This window comes from Chinchilla lanigera, unplaced genomic scaffold, assembly GCF_000276665.1.
Source record: "Chinchilla lanigera isolate Chin_1 unplaced genomic scaffold, ChiLan1.0 scaffold00050, whole genome shotgun sequence".
In the NCBI taxonomy this organism is placed as follows: domain Eukaryota; kingdom Metazoa; phylum Chordata; class Mammalia; order Rodentia; family Chinchillidae; genus Chinchilla; species Chinchilla lanigera.
The window spans coordinates 12,589,668-12,596,268 of record NW_004955451.1 but is presented as its reverse complement, the minus strand read 5'-3'; positions in this window follow the sequence as shown (position 1 = coordinate 12,596,268).

Below are 6,601 nucleotides of genomic sequence, written 5' to 3'. Positions count from 1 at the left end.
CCCATTGGTGTGTGTTGGTGAGCTTCAACTGCTGAAAGAAAAACATCCAATAGCTAGACCTGGTGGCGCAGCCCTGTGATCCCAGCGCTCGGGAGGCTGAGGCAGGAAGATCACCATGAGTTGTACGCTAGTCTGGGCTACATAGTGAGTTCAAGGCCAGCCTGAACTAACTACACAGGAAGACCCTGTCTAAAAAACAACAAAAAATACATCCAAATGTCAATTCTATTCTATATCCACATAAACATAGAAATGGGAAATTAAATTCTGCCTCATTGAATGGGTCTGCTTTTCTATTGCTTTTTTCCCCTTGTCCCTTCTTTCCTCCCTTGTTCCCCCAGATGTATAATAGATATTGGGAAATGTCAAGAAAATGTTCAAATGGGAAGGGCGACGAGGGAGTTGGAATTCAGAGCAGGCCAGAAGTACACAGTGAGACCCTGTCCCCCTATCCCAGATAAAGAAACGAATCATTCATTCACTCAGAAGTCACTCCCCCTCCCCCGGCGTTACAGGTCGAGTGGGGCTTCGGCAGCAGCTACCTTCAGATAGTTTGTACTGTGAAGACGAGAAGTCACCTTGGGAAATGTCAGGGTGTAGCATCTTGGGGACACCTTGAGTGTGTCTGGGGGCAGGAGCAGGAGGGAGATTTTTCGTTCATTTGCAATTTTAACCTACATGTTTTGAATCCAAAGTATGCCCGTCCCTTTTTTGAGACAGGGTCTCACTATGTAGTTCAAGCTGGACTTGAACTCAACTCTGTAGCCCAGGCTGGCCTTGAACTCACAGCAATCCTTCTGCTTCAGCCTCTGTCCGGAGTGCTGGGATTACAGGCATGCGTCACCATGCCCTGCTCAAATTATTCTTTTTAAAAGTCTTGTGTGTTTTACATTCTCCTCCAGTGACTTTCTCCTCAAAGGTATGATTAATATTGTAACAAGTAAAAATAAAACCCATAGAGTGGCCCACACCAGTCACGCCACCATTTAGGGAGGCTGAGGCAGGAGGACTGCTAGGAGTTCAAGGCCAGGCTGGGCTACACCAGGAGACCCTGTCTCAAAAAAACAACAGGAAAACACAGCCAAAATACAAAATAAAACCCATAAAAGATGAATAAGAGTAAAGCTTTATTCCCCAGAGATAACCAACGTGGACAGCCTGGTGTATTTTTGCATACCTTTCCTTCTGTGCTGTTCTAAATAAACACAGGGGAGCACGCAGAAATTTCATTTGTTTGGTTTTTAGGGTTTTTGAGACAGGGCTTTGCTATGCAGTTCAGGCCGGCCTGGTCTTGAACTCACTTTGTAGCCCAGGCTGGCCTCAAACTTGCAGCGATTCTCCTGCCTCAGCCTCAGGAGTGCTGGGATTACAGGCGCGCACCACATCTGGCTTTCATTTGTTTTTAATAGGGACACAAAGAACAAATACTGCTTCTACCTCTAGATGTGGAAACATTCCTAGAGATAGAAACATTTTACATTTCAGTAATTGTTGCTAGTTTTCAGTGTGTGTGTGTGTGTGGCGGGGTGTCTGCGAGTGCAGGTGTGAAGCAGAGGATTGAATCCAGCACATTCAGCATGCAGGGTGTGTGCTCTGCCAGTCAGCTACATCCCCAGCCCATTTTCCTGAAAGGCTGTGGTAAAACTGCAGGTGCTGATGCAGGCCTGTAATTCCAACACTCTGAGAGGCTGAGGCAGGAGGATTCAAAGTTCAAACCCCTCTCCTCCTCTTTATTTAAAAAAGCTTCGTTTCCATTTTTCCTTCTATTCTTTTTTAAATTCTTCCTTCTTTTCTCCCCCACCTCACCTTGTTCCTCTTCCCTTTTGAACATTTTCTTCGCATTTCCCAGTATATATTATACATTTTGGTCCTTATTTACGCTTTTGGTTTCTCACACCAGAGAAACAATGTAGTATTTAAATATGTGTCTTATATTTTTTCATTTAAAAGTATGGTCTCAGCCAGGTGTGGTGGCGCAAGCCTGTAATTCCAGCACTCAGGAGGCTGAAGCAGGAGGATTATTGCAAGTTTGAGACCAGCCTGGGCATGTACCACCACAGCCAGTTAAATTTTTTTTTTAATATTAATCTTTAACCTTTTATCTGTCAATCATAATGAAAATGGCTACTAGGGTTTTTTTTTGTTTTTGTTTTTTTTTAATTCTTTGGTTTTTTTGAGACAACATTTCCCTATGTAGTCCAGGCTGGCTTTGAACTCACTCTATAGCCCAAACTGGCCTTGAACTTGGAGGGGGTCCTCCTACCTCAGCCTTCTGAGTGCTGGGATTACAAGTGTGCTCTGCCATGCATGGCCTCTTAGGGTTTCTTGGCTCTTGTAATTTCAGGGCTTTAATCCAGGGCCTGGCATCTGCAAGGCAAGCACTCTACACTGAGCTACAACTGAATGCCCTCAGCCAGCGTTGAGTTTTCTTGAACAAAAACAGAACCAGTTCCTGGCTTCCTGAAATGTACACCAGCGGGGAGCACAGGTGTTAAATTACGGCACTAACACAGGAGCCGGCATTTAATCACACATTCATGGAAAGTACTGGAAAAAGGAGGAGCTGGGTGCCGTAGTGGACAGCAACAAAGTGCGCACAGGGAAGTTGTCAGAACGGAGTGAAACTGAGACGAAGACCTGGGAACGGGAGGAAGAGTCACAAGGGCCGTGAGAGGCTGCACAGTGCAGACCTGGGATGCAGCGCAGGGCAGAGCCCTGGCCTAGAATCCTCAAGATGCTGGATCTGATCCCTGGCACCACCAAAGAGAGAGAGGGAGGGAGGGAAAGAAAGAAAGAAAAAGAAAGACAGAAAGAGGGGCTGGGGATTTAGCTCAGTGGCACAGCGTCTGCATGGCAAGGGCAAGGTCATGAGTTCGATTCCTGATACCGGAAAAAAAGAAAGAAAGAAAGAAGAGAGCCCACTTTAGGCAGAGGACAGCCGGTTCAAAGGTCCTGGGGCAGCACTGTGCTCAGTAAAGATTTTCTTAGCAGTCTATTCTGTGTCTGATGGAGGCAGATTCTCAAAGCATATTTTGTTCTCTCCCTACCCAAAGTATTGGTTGTTTCTGTCAATTTTATGGATTTGTAATTTATATGTAATACAACTCACCATCTAGAAATGTACCATCTAATAATTTTTTTTTTTTGTCTTTTTTTGAGACAGGGTCTTGCTATGCAGTTCAGGCTGAACTTGAGCTCACTTTGTAGCCTAGGCTGGCCTCAAACTCCCAACAATCCTCCTGCCTCAGCCTCCCAAGTGCTGGGATTACAGGCATGTGCCAGAACACCCAGCTCCCATCCAATAAATTTTTAACAAATGTACACAGCCATATAAACTCACATGATCATGATACAGGTCTGTTCCTTCCTTCATTCTTTCCTTTTGTCCTTTTATTTACTAGAGATTGAACCTAGAACATTATATTGAGCTCCATCCTCAGCCCTTTTAATTTTTTATTTTGAGATAGTCTCACTAAATTGGCAGAGCTGAGCTCAAATTTTCCATCCTCCTGCCTCAGCCTCCCAAATAGCTGGGATTGCAGGCATGCACACCACCTCACTCAGTTTTAATTTTTTTATGGAGTGAATTACATTGACTGGTCTTTCAAGTATTAAATCCAGCTTAAATTCCCAACATGAACTCATGCTCTTAGGGACTTTTGTATCTGTGTTCACAAAGATTAACTGGTGTGCAGCTTGTCTTGTCTGTCTCATTGTAATATCAAGGTAAGGCTGTCCTGAAAAAATGGGTTGGTAAGTGTTGCCTCTTCTTGGGTTTTCTGGACAAGTTGGTGCAGAATTGATATTCCTTTCGAAATATTTAGTAGAGCTGGGCATGGAGGCGCACCCCTATAATCCCAGCACTCAGGAGGCTGAGGCAGGAGGATTGCTGTGAGTTTGAGGCCAGCCCGGGCTACAAAGGGAGTTCAAACCACTGCACCTAGCAGTATTCTTTAAATATATTTTTTAAAAAAATATATTTTTGCCCCTAGCAGATCTTACGGGCTTATTCAGGTGCACAGAAAACACGCAATGAGTTACCCAACCCCCTTCTCGTCACTGACTGGCCTGGGGACTCTTTTGGACACATGAAACCCTCTTTCCACCCTGCTTTATGGTTCTCCGAGGAAACTGGGCCATGTCAGTGCGGCAGGGTTTGCGCTGGGAACTTGCAGGGCCACCAAAGTGTGGCTTCATCTCCTTTCTCTCCGCAGCCGGCGCTGGGCGCGAGGTCTGGCCTTTGGAGCTTCTCACACCTTGCAGATGGCGTCTCTAGGTTTCCTGTTAGTTTGCCAGTGGCGCTGGAGACGGAGTCTGGAGGACTTCACCGATAATCCCCATCCCCAGCTCCTTTTATTGCTCAATTCTGAAACAGAGCTCACTGAGTCGCCCAGGCTGGCCTTGAATTTCGATCTTCCTGCTTCAGCCTCCCGAGCAGCTGGGCTCACAAGCGCGCCCCACGGTGGCCAGCTTCTGCTCCGGTTTCACCGTCTTATTACTCGCTTTTTGTTTGTTCCGTCTTTGTCTTTTTTGTGTCTCCTTTTGGTTCAAATATTTTTTAAGGATTTCTTTAATTTCAACAGTTGGCCTATTAATCGTACTTTTTAAAATTTGAAATGGTTATTGTACACTCATTGTTATGGTTTGTGTCTGAATGTCCCCCCAAAGCCTCATGCAGTCATGGGGACAGGGCTTTTGAGAGGTCGCTGGATCTAGAGTTTGTGATTGATTCATGGTGCAGCGCTGGGGTTAAGGGTGTGAGTGCTACTTACCGTATTAGGCACAGAAAGAGGCTCCTCTCTCTGTCTCTCTCTCTCTCTCTCTCTCTCTCTTTCTCTCTCTCCCCCTTGTTGCTTTGCCACCTTCAGCCTACTATGAAGAGCTGCCCTCTGCCACGCCTTGGAGCCAGCTGATTAAGGACTGAAACCTCTACAAACTGAGCTAAATAAACTTTTCCTCCTCTAACTTTGAGCAGTGGGTATTTTGTCCCAGGAACAAGAGAAAAGTAAGCAAGACAGACACTAATGTACCAACAGAAGATACAGAAATAGAACCAAGGAGATTTTTTTTTTTTGCTAAGAAACTGGCTCGCACGCAGGAAGTCCCAAGATACCCCGTCGACAAGCTGGAGACCCCGGAAGGCGCACGGCGCGGTGCTAGACTGGGCCTGGGCCTGGAAGGCGGGAGGTTGGTGTCTCAGCGCAAAGACAGGCGGAGAGGTCATCCCCAGGGAGCCGCACAGACGGATGCCGTGTCTATAAGGAAGGGTAAATGCAAGTCACAGGTGGGGAAAGGAACGCACCCCAGTGATGTGAAACTAAGTGAGATAAATCCGTCACGGAAATTTAAATATGGCATGGTTTCTTTTCCATGAGAAACCCAGAGTGCACGTACCTTAGGAGCCAAATAAAAGATAAACAGTAGGATCTGAGTAACCGCTTTGAAGATAACATGTAATACAGCAGCCATTGTTAGCTTCCTATGGCCTTGTTTGGAAATGCTGTACTTTTTTTTTTAATGTTATTTTGTTTACTTGTGTTTTCATTTTAGTTCTTTTGTTTTTGTTCTTTTCTCTTTGAAATAATTTTTTTTTTTTAAAGATAAATAGAGAATAGTAGAACTGGGAATGGGGGCAGGGAGGGGGAGAGGCGGGAAGTGGAAGTGAAACAATGGAGGTGTGAAATGCGGGCACGCCTGCTCCCCTGTGGTGGTGTCACGGCTGTGTATCACAAACGTGTACTGATTCGGACAGCCAGGTAGAGAGAACGTCTGGGCTCTACGCAGGCCTCCAGCGATGAGACGTGGCCAAGCCCACTTTACTCTGTCTATTCAAGTATCAATTTCACCCCAAGACAGCACTGTACATGCACCCAGGATAACGTCTAACCACGGATCTGAGCACCCGCAGCCTAGGCAAGGTGACACCCGGAATTCACCACCACTTCTGAGACGCACAATTTGCATCTTTCACTCATCACAGTTCCTCTTCAGAGATGATGATACCGTGTGTGGTGGTGCACACCTGTGACCCCAGCACTGGGGAGGAGGCTGAGGCAGGAGGATCGCCGTGAGTTTAAGGCCAGCATGGACTACATAGCGAGAACTTGTTCTCAAAAACAAGAGCAAAAACAAAAGGTGCAACTCAGGAACAGCCAAATGGAAGAGGAGCTCGAGGTGAGGTCACAAGGCTCGTGTGTTCAGGACCCTAGGAGCACTCCTATCTGCAGCCTAGGGCTTGCGGAGGCTCCATCGCAGGCACGTGACTGGTGAAGCCCTTGGCCGAAGCTGATCAATCACCGTTACCAATCCCCAGTCCAGCCCTCTGCTCACCCCAGGGGTCTGCAAGGCGTGTTGAGTCTCAGCCCTCTGTTGCCTCAGCCCGGCCACCGTCACCTCCTCGGCAAGCAGAAGGCACCTTTACTCTTCGGAAGTACTAAGGGTCTCAGGCTGCCGGGAACTGGGGACAAAACTCAAACATGTATGGTTTATATTAAAATAGGGGCGTCAGGGGGCTGGGGATTTAGCTCAGTGGCATAGTGCCTGCCTGGCAAGCGCAAGGTCGTGAGTTTGATTCCCCGGTACCGGAAAAAAACCAAAAAAA